Source organism: Arvicanthis niloticus, chromosome 4 (assembly GCF_011762505.2).
Source record: "Arvicanthis niloticus isolate mArvNil1 chromosome 4, mArvNil1.pat.X, whole genome shotgun sequence".
Lineage (NCBI taxonomy): Eukaryota > Metazoa > Chordata > Mammalia > Rodentia > Muridae > Arvicanthis > Arvicanthis niloticus.
Window position 1 is genome coordinate 102,970,917 of NC_047661.1, and position 20,605 is coordinate 102,991,521.

At 36.0% G+C, this 20,605-nt stretch overlaps 1 protein-coding gene and 1 pseudogene across 2 annotated transcripts in view; one reads left to right on the plus strand and one right to left on the minus strand.

Moving 5' to 3' along the window:
- Ndst4 (N-deacetylase and N-sulfotransferase 4) overlaps positions 1 to 20,605 on the plus strand; it is a 307,194-nt gene that overhangs the window by 100,233 nt on the left and 186,356 nt on the right. The window lies entirely within an intron of this gene.
- LOC117706768 (RNA-binding protein 28 pseudogene) lies at positions 2,280 to 19,303 on the minus strand (annotated as a pseudogene).

Sequence of the window (20,605 nt, forward strand, 5' to 3'; positions counted from 1 at the left end):
TTGGCTGGTTTTGACCTGTCTTGTAGTAACGAGGAAGAATGTTTAATATTGATGAAGAAATGCCTCAGCAGCAAGATAGATGAAATCCCAGCAAAAGTGAGGACAAGCAGGCAAAAAACAAAGGCTCCTTTCTTCCCTGTCATTTTATGGGCTACAACCAAAAACTGTAGCCCAGCATTAGGGTTGATCTTTTTATCTCAAATGATTTAACTGCTTGAGTTTTAGTTAATTTTAGATGCAGTCAAGATGAGATGGTTAGATTACTTATAACAAATACTAGAAAGTTTTTATAAGGTGGTTTTTATAAGTTTTTATAAGTTTTTATAAAGTTTTTATAAGAGAAGCATTGATATCTTCACTGAAGACATTTGGGTCATTCAAATGGCTCAGAGTATGGAAATTGATCATAAAAATTTATTTTTTGTTTTTCAGATTAGATTTATGCACATGCTCTGAAACTGTACTCGTGATGAAAAAACAAGTATAAATTCAGCATAAATGCCATATTTTTTTACTGCTTGGGACAGGATGTATTGTTCAACACCATAAATAGCTTCTGCTTACTGCTTTTATTGTGTCCACTATTGTGACCTGCCTTACATTTGGAGCTGAATGTCCTGGCTTGACTGCTCATCCTCGGAATAAATTTAATCCCATGGAATGATTTTAGGTTTCTCAATGTAGGTACAGAAGTCGCAAACAATAAAATCAAGGTTACATTTAAAAAGCAATCAGAGCTCTTGAAACATTCCAGAACTGTAGTCACAAAGTCACTTCAAGAGTATTAATAGAGAAATATTTCTGACCCCTTCAAATGTGGGTGAATAAATGATAAACACACCCATGAATCCAAATTTCTCTAAACCTTTGAATATCTTCCTCTACATTCAGTTATGATAAATGTACAGCTGATTAAGGTTGGGCCATCTCTGTGTTTATGTTACAATCAACTAATTGATGCTTGAATCCTCTTTCTACCTTAATGAGCTACTGTGTTAAAGTTCTAAAATTCTCTTCTTGGTGTGTAAATTCAACATCTTTCAAGTTCAAATGTCATCATCATTTTCCTACATTTTTCTCCTACCCATTTTACATGAATTCTTTAATCCTTTTGTAGTACAATGTACCTCCTCCAGAGTCATTGTTAAACATTAATGTAGTTCTATTTTCAGAAGCGTGAATGATGGAAGATTAGATCTAGAGGAGAGAGAGCAATATCTTGCATTCAAAGCAAATGCTGAGAGAGAGAGAGAGAGAGAGAGAGAGAGAGAGAGAGAGAGAGAATACAAGTTCAGTATCCTCAGACATAGGAAGAAAGGCCAGTTCTTCTGAAAGTGGAAGAAGAGGAAAGGTTCTTGCACACAAACAAAAGAATAATAATCAAGGACTAAATGCTATCCTATCTTCTGAATACACCTATATATTGTCATTCCAACTTTCAAGATCACTTTTCTTCCCAATAAATACTCTTGCCTTACCAGTAGACACCTTCTGAAATAGGTAATTAGACTTACATTGTAATTCTGATAGTTCCAAGATATAATTACTACTTTGATCCTTAGCACTCAAGCAACTAAATAATATCATAGTTTCTTTCAAGGGCATATATTAGAATGCTCAGGTCATTTATGATACATATGACACAAATTTAAATGCTTGAGTTCATTTTATTCTTTCCAAGATTATCACGGGATATCACTAGTAACCCATTGATATTTTTATCCATCTTTTGTCCCTGAAATACAAAGATAGGTTTCTCACATTCAATCAGCATCCTGGACTTCTGTTACAAAAGAGCAGTAAACCATGGAATAATTCTGTGTCTCTACTTCTAGAATCTACAATGAGATATGAGCTTGAAGTACTATGTTTACAAGTAGAGATGTGGTCCTTGATGCTTTAAAATCAATCTAACAAGAGAATCAATGTCAGGAACCTTGGAATCAAATTAGAAAATGCATTCTCAAAATACATTTCTCTGGAGCCACTTTAAGTATCAAGATCTGCTTTTGTTAGAAATCATCAGTGGAGATGGAGGTAGAGACTCATTAAAAAGAATTTGATAAGGTAACCACAGAAACTGAAAAGTCCCAATTGAGAAGCTGGAAATATCGTAGGGCTTATGTTAGGTGTTATAGTTTGAAAGCTGTCTGACTTAGAACCCAGGAAGTGTAGATTTTCCAGATGGAGAGTGAAGGCAGGTGAGCTGCTCCAGCAACGGTATCATCTGGGATCCTCTTTCAGTGAAAGATACGGCTTTCTACCGTCTTCAGGTGCCATCAGCTAACAAACCATTTGCTTCTCTTCATAAGGGGCGCTCCTTCAGAAGGGCCCAACAACTTCTGCTTATATTGTTCAACCAGCTGGTTGAAATGGTCTTCTGTCTTATTTTCCTTAGCTTTTTTTCTTAGGTGTCTGCTGGAAAAAAGCTAACTGCTGCTTCTTTTGCTTCCTTCCACTGGCCCATCTGGGGCTTTGGCTTCCTAGAAGAAAGGGACATCACTTTGCCTTTGTCCCGCAGTCTAATCTGGGGGCCTCGGTGTGAAGAGAGTGCCAGGACCTTTCTTCTCTTCTTCCCATCAGGCAGCAACATCTGCTCCACTTCAGCTTTGGTCTGGAACCCTGTCCATGAGGTGGAGCTGGCCTTCAGGTTCTGCTCTGCAGGCGCCTTACTTTGATCCTGTGTGGTGCTCTGAACTGCTTTCTGTTGTTTGTCTTTTCCAAGTTCATTTTGCTCCTTTTGGAGCTTACTGGTTACGGGCTTGGATCCCATTTTTTTGGAGGCTTCCTTGGATTCTCAGCTCCTTTAAGTTTTCTTCGATCTTCTAAAGAGAACTCCACTATCGGTCTCTTTTGGAACCCAAAGATGCCTGGGTTGTTGTTGAAGTGCCTGGGGGCATGCTCATGCTTTTGGAACTCTGCAAAGGCATAGCCCAGGCACTGACCCTTGACTTTCCCATCGACTGCTTTAAGGTACCACATCACTCCACGCTCCTTAAGGCAAACGGCAAAACCCCTTCTCTCCTCGAGTGGCCTCCAGCAGTCGCTTCCTTAGTTGTTTGTCATCCACAGCCTTTGGAAGATTGTGCAGGCAAAGTCTAGTCTGGGAGACAAAGATATTCTGGTTCTTGAGATTCTGATGTTTCAGTAGTTGGGAAGGCTCACGCTTGGCCACATCTGCGGCACTCACACCCTAGGCAGCCTTCATTCCAGCGCAGATCAAGCCTTCTCGGGCCAGATTAGAGGTTCCGGGTTCCAGTAGCCTTCTGCACCTTCTTTGTCCAAAGCGTTGCTGCCACATCACCAGTCACAGCCAAGTCGACTTTGAGCTGTGGTTCGTCTAGTTTAAGCCCACCAACCTCAGCCTCTGGAGAGGCCAGTGTAAGCCATTTCTGAGCTGCTTCCTGAGTCATGAATTGTGCGAAAACACAACCTTTAGAATGCTCTGTGTCTGGATGTAGGACAATTCGGACATACTTATGATCACCAAATTGCTGGAGGACCTCCCCAAGCGTTTCTTCTTCTAAGTCAAATGAAAGACTTCTGATGAAAACAGTTTTCCCTTCGGTCACATCAGAGGGTAACTTTCTCTTTCTTTTCCTTTGAGACTGGAACTCATTTTGTTATGGAGTCTGTAAGTGAAGAATTATGACTTTTTAGATATGTCTCATTTTTAATATATACAAATATATTATTTATGAGTTTTTCAAAAAAAAAAAAAAAAAAAAAAGCACTGAAACACTAAACACGTAAAGCCTGACTCAGTAAATCCTGATGACAAATCAAAGTAATGGGATGTCCTTAAGACTGACGAGTAAAGACCAAGGCAGAGTTAATTACGGGACATGAATAGTTTATTTAAGGAAAAGTGTGTGTTAACCACATCCTCTTAAAGAATGAGTTCAAGGTGATGGAGCACAAAGATAGGAGTGAGATAGTTATGCTTTCAGAAAAGCATAATGTTTGCTCTAGGTCTTGAACTGAGTAGGTAAGAATGAAGGACTAGCAGAAATTACTTCCCTTTGGAGGATGCAATAAAAAAAATTTCAGAGAAAAATGTAATTTTTTTCTTAAATTTACAGTTCAGTTGATATGATTTGAACCTAGTTGATTAATGAGACACTCATGTGGGTCTGGAAAGTAACAAAGAGCCAATGAGGGAGGCCACAGCCACGCATGGCCACTGGAGACATTTTTAAGTTTGCATTGAGAGTGATGCAGAAGACTGTAGAAAACTGTCAGAAAGAGTGACAATGACAGTGTAATACATGAGCGGGGGGGGGGGCGGGGGGAGAATTTTTGCTAGCATGACAGGCAGCTGAGTGTAAGGTTAATTCTGAAGCCTTGCTTAAGGCATTGATGGAGAGAAACAGAAATTGGGCTATTTGTTGATTTTGATATGGAAAAATAATTAAATTTTAAAAATATTTCTCTGAAACCAGATACAGTGGCACACACTCTTAACCCTGGGCTTGGGAGGCAGAAGTAAAGAGCTCTCAGTTTTTGAGGGCAGTCTAGTCTACATTCTTCAGAACAGGCAGAACTATATATTGAGACCCTTTCTCAGGAAAAGAACAACAAGAAAAAAAATTGTGTTAAAGCCATTTGATCTGAGAGACTTGCTCAGACAGCCATTGTTAAAGAGAGTCATTGAGATAAACAAAATAAAACTAACTATTGGAATAGACTTTGCTGAAGCCATACAAAAATTAAGAGAAGAATTTTTTTTATTGGTTATCTTATTTACTTACATTTCAAATGTAGTCCCCTTTCTCAGTTTTCCCTCCACTAACCTTCCATCCCTTCCCCCCTCCCCTTTGCCTCTATGAAGGTGCTCACCCACGCACCCACTCACTCCTGCCTCACCCCTCTATCATCCCCTTCTCTGGGACATCAAGCCTCTACAGGACTAAGGGCCTTCCCTCCCATTGATGCCAGATAAGGCCATCCTCTGCTACATATGTAGCTGGAGTCATTGACCCATCCACATATACTCTTTGGTTGGTGGTTTAGTCCCTGGGATCTCTGGAGGGTCCGGTTAGTCTATACTGTCTATACTGTTGTTCTTCCTATGGGTTTGCGATTCCCTTCAATTCCTTCAGTCCTTCCCCTAACTCTTCCTTTAGGGTCCTGGGGCTTAGCTTGATGGTTGGCTGTGAGTATCCACATCCATATTGGTCAGGCTCTGGAAGAGCCTCTCAGGAGACAGCTATACCAGCCTCTTGTCAGCAAGCACTTCTTGCCACCAGCAATAGTGTTAGAGTTTGGTGTCTGCGATCCACGAAACAGAAAAAAAAAATGATCAAAACACATACTTTGAGACTAGTTTTTTAATTCAAGACATAAAAATTTTATAACTGAATATTAGTGAAGAAAATGAGGAATTACTGCATATTTTGAAAATATGTCAGCATGTAAAACAGGATATGGATGTTCCACACACACAAAATTCTAAGGGTGCCATCAAGCGTCCACCGCCATCCCACAACCACCAGGGTTATAAAAGTAGATGCGGTACTCTTTGAGAATTTCATCTTCAAAAAATATACAGACCAAGCAAAACAAGTTTTGGATAGGAAATATAGTGACTCAATAGAGCTCCAGTCACTTGCTCAAAAAATCAGCAAAAGTAATATAGTTTGCATAATTAACTGTGGATCCAAAAATATGTCTGAACTCTTATTCTAAAAGTCCACGGTATAAAAAATTGCTCCAATATTAAGTGTTTATTTGCCTTAATTTAGGTTTCTAAATTGGGTAAAGAGTCCAATAAGGGAAGAAAGTGAATTGGGTCACTTAAGACCTAGTTCTCAGGGTGACAATTTTATTTTTTAGACATCCAATCATAACACGCTTGATTTAGAGTGGCATTGACCCTCCACAGCTGAAAGTAGTGAAAATTCAGGATGCTACTTTAATTTACCATCAGAAAACCCAGCCATCTATAAGTGAAATCTCCCATCCATCATTAATAAGTGTAGAAACAAGCTGTGCTGGATGAAAGGTTCTCTCACATACCCTGTTCTAATTGGGAAAATACCTCAAACAAAATAACAGATTGATTACATTTTATAACGATGGCATCACTGATTCTTAAAATCAATTGTTGCTCATTTATTTGCCTGATATTTTTAATTTTGTTTTTATTTTCAGAAATGGTGGATCAATTCTACATTATGTATTCCCTCTAGAGGGCTTATTAATCTCCTCCCAATTCACTTTCTTGTACCTCTCACTTTTCTCTCTCTCTTTCTATTTGCCTCTCTGTCTCTTTTCTCTTTTATGTACTGTATATACTCGATATTTTATGTTCCATTTTATATATTCTATTTATTTTATTTAAATATCATTTTCATAAAATAATAAATTATATATATATATATATATATATATATATATATATATATGTTTTTTACTTCAGTCCTGAATAAGTACTGCCTACACACAGGCAATGGGATACTTTCTGAGAGTTGAGTATGATAATTTTTGAACAAAGTCAAAGGGTTGAGTTGGGGTAGTGGGTAATATCTGGTCTCAATTCTGATTCTGCCACACAGCTGCCGAATCCTAAACAGATTAGTCCCAATGTGTCCCATGTAGGGGAAGAAATACTTCTCGGGGGTTGTAGAAAGTGAATGTGTTAACACTTAAATCATACATAGTGACAGAGGATACACTCGGAGTACACTTAAACAATGGTTCCTGAAGATGAAAGGAGATGATGTGGAGCCCTTAGAAGTCTTGGCACAGAGCTGGTCTCCGTAAGTAGTAACTATGAGCCACATTGATTCATTTTATGGAGTATTTCACTTAATTATAACTCTTATACTTCAAATATGTTCTTATTTGCAATTTTATTAGTTGAGAGTTCTTTGTAAAACTATTTGTCTTAGAGAACTGAATTAGAATCTGAAATAAGTTTTTCAGTCTTTCACAGAAAACATTTAAATCAGTTAAGTAGACACAGTAGTGCTTTGACTTTCTGATGTTTATCATTACAGAAATATATTTTATTGTTTATAATTATTGAATACTGCTATTTCTCTTGAACATTACATCCTTCCCTCAAAAAAAAATGGAGGAGGCATTTACGTTTAGAGCAGGAAAGAGTAAAAGGAATGTCAATTCAAAAGGTATAGATCATTAAAAAAAAAAAAAAAAAAAAAAAAAAAAAAACAAGCTGGAGAGACTACTGGAGAAAAAGTCATGCCTTAATGCTAATCTGAAGCTGTTGTAAAAAAATAAAACTTCATGGTGCATGAGGTATAATGGAAGGTTAAGAAACAGACCTGAATGGAGTATCTAAAGAGATAAGGGATAAGGCTTTCTTCAGCTACAGAAGAAGAGATAAGAAGCAGAATGGCCTGGCAGCCTTCAAGAGAGGGTAAGGCAATTGTTTAGCGTCTACAATGAATACAAACCATTCAGGAGACAAGTGGGCTATGAGGTACCTAGCGTGAGATAAGTTTGACGGCAGGATAAGCGCACTGTGTCTGAGTGTCAACTGGAGGCAAACTGAATGCAAACAGTGTGACTGTTGCTATCATGTTCTTTCCCTCTCATCTTCTAGTAATCGGGCATCAGAATAACTGAGAAAATAAAGCAAGCACAGTTTCATTACAGAAGAAATTTCAGTGATAAGCAGTATAAAAACCCTATGCCTTAGGACTTCCCTGACATTTTTGTGATGTTTAATACTTATTTAATGATAAACTTCGATATTTTCTCAATTTAAATTGGGGCAGATAGCTGACATTTTCTTAGTCAGTGATTTTGTGTTAAGAAGTGAGCGAAGCTTCCAGTACCTTCAAGGAAAGAGACTCAGGAGAAACTAAGACTGTGTTTGAAAGAACCAAATGTATATCTAGATATCATAATATCCATTTGTTTTCAATCACATAAAACATCAGAGTCACAATGAACAATTTGACAAAAGCAGCATATTTCTTTAGTATCTATTTATTACTTAGTGTATATGTACCATAATTGTTAAGAATTTAAATTTATATTTATTATATTGACTTGTGCCCACAAGTATATTATTTATTAAATTATAAACTTTTTATTGCTTTGAGTTTTTAAAAAAATTTTCTGTGTTACTTAAAAATAATTTACCATCTTGTGGAATAAGATTTTAAAAACTAAAAAGTACAAGAAAAATCCAATGTGAGTTTATATTAGTCGGATGTCAATATAATTAATTAATTTAGTGTGTGATTTGGAAACATAGTCCAGTCATTTGCAAGTCTTTCCCAATTAAAATGTCATTGTTGCCAGGCGGTGGTGGCGCACACCTTTAATCCTAGCACATGGAAGGCAGAGGCAGGCGGATTTCTGAGTTCGAGGCCAGCCTGGTCTACAGAGTGAGTTCCAGGACAGCCAAGGGCTACACAGAGAAACCCTGTCTCCAACAACAACAACAACAACAAAGTCATTGTTATTTATCTATTATTAATAAAACAATTAATATTGATTGTTAATCAAATAATTCTCACAAACATGTTGAAAACATTAATTATAATTAAGACATTGCTCTGTATAAGAATGTCTCATCTATCTAAGACAAGAGTTTCTGTAGAAAGTTAGCAATTAATTCGGTTAATTTTGTGAAGAGAATGTTTTTTCCTATTACAAATTCTTATTGCAAGTTTACGCCAGCGAATTATTTTCTGAAGACCAGAAACATCAAGGAAATTGTACTGGCCTCAGGTCAAAACATTTGAACTTCTAAACAGCTTCAGAGAGCAATACTCCATCTAACACCCAAATGTGGAGTTCATGTGTGCGTGACTGATTGGGGCACAGTTAGTGAAAAGCTACTGCGTTTAAAATGTACATAATAGGTTGTTAGTCCACTTTTATAATATTGACTCTTTGTAACTTGACAAAGCTGTGCCCAGTGTCTGTAAAATAAAATAATAATGTCATTTGCCATTGTCATTAAATTAAGTAAAGAAAAATGCTACCACTTCTGGGCAAGAATAACTCTTAAAATTTTAAATGAACTCTCTAGAAAGCCTGGAATGTATTAGAATTTATATAGAAAAAAAACTCTCCAAACGCATTACATTATAGACCTAGATTTAGATAATCGGAATTCAGTCACTGGATAATTATATCAACACAGTGCCTAAAAAGGCTGTGAAGAAAGTTATTGATAACTCTGAAAATAATGGAAAAATGAAAAATATACATCTATAGTTTATACATTTAACTTTGTTACATTTCCTGTGTATTTGATAAAAATTATGTAGTTAGAAAAAGTTAACACAAAATTTTAATTGCCTTTATACTGATACTCCATAGAGATGAGACATTGTTGCACTCTGAACAGTTTCTTCTGGTGGACTAAGAACTGTTAGGTTAGGCATTTGGAAGAAACTTACTGAATTTAGGCCATCCCATGGTTTTTTAAAGTAGTTGAAATGAAATTAGATAATACAGTCTTATCCTGTTGTAGGTTTAAACAAATATTCTACTTTAACATCACCTTAACCATCTGGATGACACTATCAGTCACAGCCAGAGCCAGCCTTGATTCAGGACTAGAACCTTAGTAGGAATCAGACACCAGAGCCCAGTGAGCAATGTGTCATCACATTTGTGTGTGTATCTTAGTCAAGAGAAATTTCCCATTTAAACTGAGTATTTCCTAGTAATCTGTACATTTTCTTTTCTTTCTGAGCAGATGGAGAACTTTTATTTGGTGTTGTGTGTTTGCCTTTAAACTTGTTCAGTATGATGACATCAAGAATAAATACTAATTCCCCTGACCTTCTTGAGGACCTTTGTTTCATCATCAAACCCTGTCTTGTATCATGTTTTCTGTTTCTTTTTGGAGTCTTCATATCAGTGTACTTTTTTCTGAAACAAACTTGAAAAACAAATAAAAATAAAATAAATTAAAAAGAAAGGATAGAAAAAAGGAAGAAAGAAAGGAAAAAAGAAAGAACAGATGAATGAACAAAAGAAAGAAGAAAGAAAGAAATGAAGAAAGAAAGGAAGAAGACAGCCCTTTCTTTCAACGTACATAAAAGTGTGCCTCCTAATTCACCAGCAGTGTTTGTTCCTGCTTGAAGGTACTCTTCACTTTTGCATCTCAATCTTTCAATAGCACATGCATGGCATTGCTATCTCACTCCATATATGTCTGTTTTACACCTCATTTACATCCCTTTCTGCAAAAGTAATATCACATTCTTCTCTGACCATTTCTTGTAAAAGAGCAATGAAGGATCTTGGCATTGGAAATATGAGGCCTCACTGCCTACTGAATTACTCACTGTGCACACTTTATGTCTCCATTGTCTTGAAACTAAAATGGGAGCATAATAATAGCACCTTCTACCATTTGATAGTGAGGATTGAATGACTCCATAAACGGTGCTGACGAAAGTGTCTAAGTCAGCAAACCTAACTGCAAGTATACACTTTTCATGTGAAATATGAAGTCAGTATGAAGTTGATCTTGTAAACACTCAATAAATCTAACTTCTTCAAAATTCAAAATATTATGTCTTTATCACACTTGTTAATGTTATTTTATTACTACTTTACTTTGGTTATTCCTTCTTCCATTTCTCTAGCTGCTTCTTTGCACTGCTCTTGAGATCTCTTTTTCTCTACACATGTCACAAAGTATTTCCAGAGTATACCTATCTGTCTTTATCCCCATGCCCACCCCCATCCCCATCCCCATCCCCATCCCCATCCCCATCCCCATCCCCATCCCCATCTCCATCTCTATCTCTATCTAATCTTGATAGATAGATAGATAGATAGATAGATAGATAGATAGATAGATAGACAGACAGACAGACAGGTGATAAATAGAATTACTTTGATATCTATGTTGAATATTTCTAAACTGTTTCAAATTTACAATGTCTCAACATTACACCATGATCTTTTTTCACCAAGAATGTATTAAGAAGCATGTTGTGATTGTTTCCTCTCTATGTGGGTGTCATCTGTTCCGTCTTAGATTATTCACAAGGGAAACTTAGGAACTAGTTTTACAACCTTTTCCTTCCCATATATTTAACCTGTGTCTGTTAACAGTAGGTTATAAATTACCATTCCTTTCCAACTCATTTATCTTAAATAGTAACTGTTGGCCACTATGTGCCTGTGACTGAATTGCCTTCAGCCTTTTTTCCCACAAGTGTTACACGATGGTCTTCATTATCTCTCCAATTAAAGACATATATCCCTGCAAAGTGTCATATGGGTAGTATTGCCTACAATAGCCACCTTGTTTAAAGTGGTAATGATCTTCAAATACTGGACCCTTTTGGCTTGTCAATTTCTTTAATGTAAACATGTTCAATAAGTTTATAGGCTGTCTCTTCTAATGGAAAATTTTTTTTTAAAAGGATGGAACATCAGTGTTCTTCCTCATCAGTGGTTCTTAGGGAATGGGGGAAAAACACGTGCTCAACACTTGTTTACCAAATCTGAGTGATGAATAGATTGGTTTTTAGGCACTATAATAATATATTAATAATTCCCATTTAATAAACATTTGTAAAGTTAATGGTAAATTAAAATCATTAAGTATTATTATTTAAAATATTTGATAAAAAACTTACAATTAAGCAGTTGAAAATTAAAAATCAAGCCCTTGTTAAAACTAGGGAGAAATGTTTCACACTACAGTAAGGTTGAAAAATATTCAATGGCTGTTAATTCAAATGTATTTCAATTTGATCATTGGAAAATTAAACTGTAACCAAGTTAATTTTCCTGGGAAAGAGGTTAAATTATTTCCATTTTTTCTTCTATCACCAACACAGAGAGAACTCCAAGAACTTTTGCCCAATTAGCCCTGAAAGAATGAAATATTAAGTTCTGAAGAAATACCACACATGTTATGTCCAACTCACTGAACTGCTAAGGCTGTTATAGTGGAATAACTTTCTATTATGTGTTCAAATTGTACTGTGCCTTGGAATTGATTGAGAAGGGATGGTTAGTGTGAAAGCAGCAAGATGAAGATGTATTTATACCAACCTCATGCTCAGGGCCACTGCTACTTGCAGAATGACAAATAGATATGCTTTGTATCAGCCACAGCTCAGAAAGCCTGTGATTGTATTCACCACACACACACATACAGTTGAGGAGCCAGGGAATAATCTATTAGCAAATGCCAGCTGTGAAAACAGTGCAAAATCAAAATCCCATTCGTTCCCATGAGAATCAAAGTTGCTTTCTGCTGCTTGGAAGGAAGACTGTAGACCTTGCCACTCCATTGAAGGCTTTGCATGCTTATTGTTTTAATGATTACTAGGTAATCCATATTTTAAATCCTAATTAAGCTCTAATACTACAATGACCCTTGCTCCTTCTTTCTTTTCCTTTCTTTCTTTCTTCCTTTCTTTCTTTCATTCACTTTTTTTCTTTTAGAATAAGGAACTTTTTAAATACAAGCAATTTTCAATCATTTTTATATTTTAACCAATATTTTACTTACATTTTACATTTCTCTTAAACATCATCTAGTTACTGAATGGAAATAAATAGAATCTCAAGAAATGTAGTCTAACAACTTTGGGATAGGACAGATGTTTTGCTTAATTTCTAGACACGCAGGTAGCTGCATCTGTAGGAGGGAAGAGATCAGTATTGTGTGACAGAATGCTTAATGGTGTCGGATGCTCACAGTAAATTTGCTCCATATGAACATGTAACATCCATTTGAATTTTATTTTACACTTATTTCTAAAATACAATTTAATATAATTTTTAATACAATTAATCTTTACTAAATACACACACACACACACACACACACATATATATATATATATATATATATATATATATAAATGCTTCATAACTTTAAGAAAGACATTATTCTATTTAACATGTGGTAGAAGGAAAGATATACTAAATCCTTGTTGAATATAGACTCCCAGGTGATGAAACATCAGAGAAGCAAAATAGTGTTCACACACCACTTTACCCTGCTCTTTGATAGTTTTCCATGTTGCTTGAAGACTGAAAATAATGCTTCCCTTCGAAAGGACACAGAGGAGATGCAAAATTGTATTAAACACATAATATCAAATACATTAAAAACTGTAAAATGTTATTTTAAGTGAGGAAATAAATTTTCATAATATTTATCAATCAGCCAATTAATAATCATTGCTATGTTGCTGTAAAGTATGATATTGGACCCCAGATTGAAGGAGGTAATCACACACACAGCATACAATGATTTTACTTGTGTATGATTAGACAAATATATATAATTAGTTTCCTTTGAATTCAAATACTACCAGGCCCTGCTTCTCTTAAGCAAATCAATTTACTAGAATGTATGTGTCATCTCATATATTTATGTAAAATGCAGCAATGGAATAAAACACACCTTAAAACAGGAGGACAGCAAATAGTTTATTAAGAGGAAGACCATCAGTTCCGCTGCATTGTTCAACTGGCCCACCAGATGAAACCTTCAGTGTCTGGGTCATCCTCAAATGAGGAGATTTCTAAGTGAGAATGTATTCCAGTTTGAGTTACTAATGCCTAGGCAGGTAGAGATTAAGGGTCCCACTAACACCTTAAGGATATAAGAAAAGTGAAGATATACAGAGTGTCAAAGTGTGTATGTGGTGGTAGTGGGGTAACAGGAAATGTCAAGTGATGATGTTAGCAACATCAGCAGTACTATGACATGAATTCTTCTTTTTCTTAAAAAAAAAAAAAAGGAAACATAAAAATTTTGAAATCCTGGCTCTGAAGTTGCCAATGGGAGATTGGGAAGATGTATCTTTGAGGAGATAAATAGGTCCTGAATATGATTAATGAAATAATGTTCTCAATGAAGAGGCCTTCAATCCTCATTCACTGCCTACCTCCCCATAAGAGATCACTGTACAGACACTTCTATAACCCCAAGCATCAGACAGAAGTTTACCATGGCTTTTATCTTCCTCCACAAAATAATATGAATTACTATTGTTTAAACATTACCCAGTACACAGTATTTTGTCACAACACTCCAAGCAGACTAAGTCATTACCTAGAATAATGGGCAAAGGATGAATTTCAATAATGATTTCAGGGACAACATGAATGTTAAGTGACTGGTGGAGTTCAATAGCCAGGGAATGAAAATTTTTGACAAAGAATAATACAATTTAAAAATTAGCATTACATCAAGATTTGGAATTAATATGAATAGACTCGTAGGGTTTTTTTTTTTTTTTTTTCTAAGCAGTTTTGAGTTTGACCTGTTTATTTTCTTTCTAAAATGATTACCAACCCCTTTGGACTATGTATAAACTATATCTTCACTGTATGTATTATTCAAAGGAACCAGTGAATATCTTCAAAATAAATTAAACATTGTGCTATGTCACCATTAGTTTAGTTCTAGAAATATTTGATTTCTTAGCAGATGTCTAAAAAGTAGATAATATAGGAAGGAAATTAGAAACTAAATTACTTGGAAATCTTGTAAAAATGTTAAAATGTAGACACTTGATTTTTTTTTTTTTCGAGACAGGTTTTCTCTGTGTAGTCCTGGCTGTCCTGGAGCTCACTCTGCAGACCAGGTTGGCTTCAAACTCAGAAATCTGCCTGCCTCTGCCTCCCAAGTGCTGGGATTAAAGGCGTGTGCCACCACCGCCCGGCTGACACTTGATTTTTATCACATGTCTGTAACTTATGTCCATTAATTCTACCTTCATTTCATTCTTTACCTAAATTGGCACAGTATGACAAGTCCCCCTTAATAGTAGGTAATTTAGCAGCTGTGATACTTTGGAATTGAATCAGACTGATAAAAGGGTGTTTAAGCTTTGATAAAATTTAGGATTTTTAGTATATAGTTCGATTACAATATAAAATGACAGATGGTAATCACTGTTGGTGGAAGAATCACAAAATGTATAATTTCAGGATGGAGTTCCAAGGTACAGTTGAACCATAATACCATTGACCTTTAAACTGAAGTTGCTAAAAGGGAAGTTATTCAGAATTGTTGGTATATTTTAATCAATCAACTCCATCAATGTTCATTCATACATATCAATTATAATTTTATGAAACATGTCATCACAAATATCAATTTTATATAACCCCAACCAAATTTACTATATTTTTTCTTCTTGCTGACTAATTTTTTTCTGAAATATTAAGAAATATAGAATATTTTTAAAGAAATTCAGAATTTTCCACTCACAAGCTAAAACTTTTGATAGTTGGCATTTGTTTACATTTATTATGTGTCAAATCTTTTTAAAGAACTCAACATCTACTATTTGTGGAATGAATAAGTAAATGAAGGAAATCACAGAAAGTTCTTCAATTTATTATGCTAATAATGACTGCCAAGTTTATTGAGCACTTTCTATATGACAAGAATCAGCTCTAAAAGCCTTCTCTGTAACTTATTATTAGTCTTCCCCAGAAACTATAGGGTGAATTCACTTTCTGTTCCGCTTTACACACAAGGGAATCAAAAGCTGCAGGAATATCTGATTATCAATCAACTTGTGTGTAACAGGCTGAAAATCAAATCCAGAGAGAAAAGCAAAAACTTTAAAAACCTCTGAGTAAACACCAGAGATAATTAAATCCACTCTTTATCCCTATAAAAGATGTTATGTTGGAGAATACACATATGATTTCCAAGCCTCAATTTCTTTATTAAAATTAAGCAAGACTGACTTGCGCTGAACTAATGTAGATTTTTATTCATCAATGTGTAAATGATGCACAAAACAATAGGTGTTCTATTTTTAATTACTAATTGATATATTTGGAGTGCACTTATGTGTTGTTTAGTAATGAGACTGTTCTGAAAACTGAACCATTAGGCAAAAAATGGGTGCTCTTACCCAACCTCACACAGTGTACATCAGTAATTGCGTGGATTTTTGATACATTCAGTGGATGTAGTAACATGATATGCATGGCGTCATTCCCAGAGAAGCACAACACTCTTTGTTTTCAGTAAACTATTTTTGTAAATAGAATGTATACTGTAAAAAACGAGAAATGATACAGCAAATAAATAGCTATATAATAAATAAAATATGGTAAATATAAAAAAAGAACATCACTTAGGACTGTAACAAAGTTTCTGGAGTGTGTGTATAATTGTATGTGTTCCATATTTATTTAACTGGCAGTCCTATATTTCTCATAACAACATCACTAGGGGCAAGCAATGCATTGTGCCATTCTAGTGTATGACTATGACTCCAAATCACTTTCCTTTCCTTTTCACTTCTGAATTAAATACATCAGTTGACCAAATCTGTTTTAACACTAAATAATCTGATTGTAGTAGAGTGCTGTGGAATATTTGGAAAATTTAATAATTGTATACCTTTGTGTATATACTTTTGCTTCAGTAGATGATATTGTTCATCTCTCTCATAATCAAATGGTACACTAGCATATATGTCATGTTATTAAGCCTGTTATTTTCAAATAAGTCATCTGGTATCTATTGTTAAGAGACACAATGCGTGGCTGTCTCAATTGCTACATGTAAGAAAATGACAAATTATTTAAACATTTTTTATAAGACACATAATTCAAAACAATATATTTATCTACCTACTGAATAATAGAAAGACATATCACACTTGGTCTGTACCAAACACCAATCTCAGTCCTGGTGACCTAACAATGAACAAGATAAAAGTTTATTTCCCCAAGTGCTTTATGTTATGATAGCAAATAAATAAGTTATATTACCAATTTATCTCCAAATATTAGGCCCACATTAGAGCATCAAGCAAACCATACCTTGCTTGGGCATTTGGTAACAGATAAACCTCCTTAGAGAAGGTTAGGGCAGATTTATATGAAAAACCTAGGAGATATTTCTTGGCCAACCAGAGCCACTTAACCAAAGAACAAAGGTAATATGGACCAGTTTTCTAGGTAAAAGGATGCAATACTGAGATATTATCAAAGTTTTCAGGAAAGTCAAAGAAGAAAGCTCTCTGGTGATGAAACAGCAGTCAGACTACCCACCTCAATCAGTAATGTCATTTTGATGAAGTACTTAGGAGCGGTGAAGCTGAAAGCTGAATTGCAGCACTTACTCTGGAAGATGGCTTTGAATCCTCCCTAGTGCCATTCTTTTTCAGTGTTTTCCCTGTGGCCCTCAACAGGGGTGAAGAAAGTGTTCCTCCAGAGTCCTGCAACCCAGGGAATAGTTAATGGGGGTCACACAATATGAGCCATGACCTCCACATGCTACACTTCAGGGAATCCATTTGCAACTTGTATTCCAAGCTAAAACTGAGTCTTTCCATCAAGGTACATCTTAAAGCCTCCACAGAATCCACAGCATGAATGACAAGGTGATGCCCAGAACAAGCTACAGATACATGATGCTTGCTTTGCAGAGAGAAAATTGGAGTGTGAATCATCACTATTGCATTCAGCAACACGCACATGAAGTTTAAAATTCTTAGACTTCAAAATTCACAGCTGCAAAAATTCTTTAAAGGCATGGCAGAAAGCAGGATGGAGGTAAGAACTAGTGCTAGAAATGATTAATCTCCGGGTCTCTTAAGTATAGGATTCCAGTTCAGAGCTGGTCAATTCCATTGATCACACTACTTAAAGTTATTACCACTGGAGGATAACGGCAGATGACAATTGAAACATACCATATTATCCTATGTATCATAGATGACATATTTCTAATGTAGTTTATACTAAACATTTTATTCCTCTTCAAAGTGAACAAATGTTTAACACTCAGAACTGGGAAAGGCAGTCATGTGTGTGTGTGTGTGTGTGTGTGTGTGTGTGTACTGGCTTTGTGTGTGTTTGTGTGTGTGTGTGTGTGAACTTGACATAAGCCCACATCATCAGAGAGAAAGGAGCCTGAGTTGAGGAAATACTTTGTAGCAGGATTATTTTTCCTGAAAGTTGGGAGGAACTCGGGTAGCAGGAGTAAGGAGAGGAACAGGAGGAGTAAGGGAGGAAGAGGAGAAGGAAGAGGAGGGACAGAGATGTAGGAGGATAGAGAATCATTCTTGGACCAAGAGCAGTCCTGGGCAACAACTTATATCTAGGTTAGTTAATTAGTTAACACTTCTAATTATGTGAGCATCTTGTTAATTAAGCATTACCAAACATATAAAGCCTTTGGTCAATCATTAAGCATTAGAGTCTCATTTTATACTGGGCACAGCATGGATGGCGGGATGGTCTGGGCTCAGCCCAACCTTGTAGAGACAGTGTGGAAGATTGGTAGAGCTATCTCCCACACTGGTGTCTTGTGGGTGGCAGGGCGGCAGGTGTTTCTGGCTGGCCATTCCTAGCTGTGGCATGTGAGTGGCATCTGGCTGTTTCTAGCTGCAGTGCACATGTGGCCTCTGGCTTCAGAACATGGCAGCAGAGCTAAGCAGAGCTTCTGCCACTTAGATGGTTGGCACAAGAAAATGCCGTTTTTAAATATCTTCCACAACAATACCTCTATGAGATCCAGATGTAAGACATTTTCTCAATCAGTGATCAATGGAAAAGGGCTCAACATATGGTGGGTGATATCACCCTTGGGTTGGGGGTCTTGGGTTCTATAAAATAGCAAGCTGAGCAATTGAGTAAGCACCACCCCTATATGGCCTCTGCACCAGCTCCTGCCTTCGAGATCCTGGCCTATTTGAGTTCCTGTCCTTGCTTCTTTCAATGTGAACAGCAAATTGGAAGTATAAGCTGAATAAACCCTTTCCTCCCCAACTTGCTTTTTGGTCATGGTGTTTGTACACATCAGTAGAAACTGTAAGACAGTGTGTATATACATATAAGTATTTATTAAGTTTTGGGGTACACTTACCCCAGTACTAGTTACATGTTAGTAGTCAGTTCTTTTCTTCTCCACATGAATCCTAGATATCAAGTTCAGGTCTCAGGTTTTGCAGCAAGTGTCTTTACTGTGTGAGCCATTTCATTCCTCAGAACTGGGATTTCTGAAGGCTGTAATGGAGCAACAATTAGAATCAGTTGCAGAATCAGTTGCAGAATCTGATTTTTTTCATAAATCAGATTGTATCTCTAATTGTGTAAATTATTCACATCACCTGAAGACCTGATTCTCCCAGCTAAAGTAAGCTATCTTGCATGTTTAAGCATGTGGGAAACATAGAGACAAAACTAAGCTGACTCCTTTCATGCAAGGCCTCGTTGTCTTACCAGAACTCAAGAAAAATCCCACCAAAATTGTTATCTGTCTTATCTCACTGGAAGAGCTTTGATTGGGTGTAATATTTATGCTGGAATTCAGAGTACTTGGACAAAACCCAGTGTGATGGTTCATGTTTGTAGTCTCAGCAGCTCAGAAGACTGAGACAGAGAATTGATTGAATCCAGCAACCTAGACAGCACAGTGAGACTTTGTATCTTATATATCAGATTAGTTGGACAACAATATGGCAGATTATTTTTCACTTACACTGAAAAAAAAAATATCTGAAACCTGACATGCTTCACACTGTGCCAAGATGGGTTTATCAGTTGTTGATAACCTTAACACTAACAAGCATTTGACAGATCAACTCTTCTCTAGGGATATAAGAAGCATATCTCCCTTCTGCTCTTTGCTTTATCTCTGTGACTTCCACTGATGACCTAATATTTTAAGAGACACAAAAAGAAAATAATATGGAAACAAAGTAATTCTCTTTGAAAGGATGATCAAGAACAGCATTATGTAAATATGTTTTTACAGGTTGTTTGGGAGGAAGAACATTCTTTGTAGGTGGTAGGACTTTAGTGGAAATGGAAATTATCCTAGGCATACAAAAGTCCAGTACAACAAATGAAGTCTTATTTACTAGCCAGAGAGTCATGGCATCACCTTGGATAAGATGGAAAATGGAAGGACATGAAAAATTGTCCATATTTCTATCTGTGCTATACACATTTACCCAGTTAAAGACATGTGGCTGGGTCAGGCAGCAGCTCCAAAGGTGCCTGAAGTGTCTGTTCAATACACCTAGAAGCACCATTGATTTTTAAGAATTCACTGGAGTAAAACCAAGTAGTTCTTTCTTCAAAATGTGACTTTTGTGTTTTGGTCTATGAACCATCTATAAGCACAGGGAAGAGGGATTCTCCAGAGTCATTTTCTAATTTTGCTTGAATAAAGAGAAGCTTACTGGCAAGTAATTTGAGTTCTCAATTTAAACTAGTGGAAGAATGCTTACTGAATGAAAATTGGATTTTTAATATTGGCCTTGTTTAAATAACCTAAGGAGTTTGTCATAATAAAAATGAGGGATGTTTATTTGATTCCCCGATGATCATCTTTTCTGACTGGTATAGGCAGGGGACTGGGCCTGATTCAGAAGATGGCAGGTAAGAAATAACAAAGTTGATAATTCAGCCCTTAAAAGGCCTTTCCTCTGTTTCATTTATTTTAAAGTATAAACTTGAACATCTATGCACGTAGTAACAATTAATGGGGGAAAAATCCATGAATGTGAAAGAGAGCAAGGAGTTATATGAGAGGATTTTCAGGGGAAGAATGGAAGGGAGAAATGTTATAAAAATATCAAAGTAAAAATGTAAATAAAATTAAATAAAGGGTTCTTACAATGAAAATAAATTTTGGACAGAA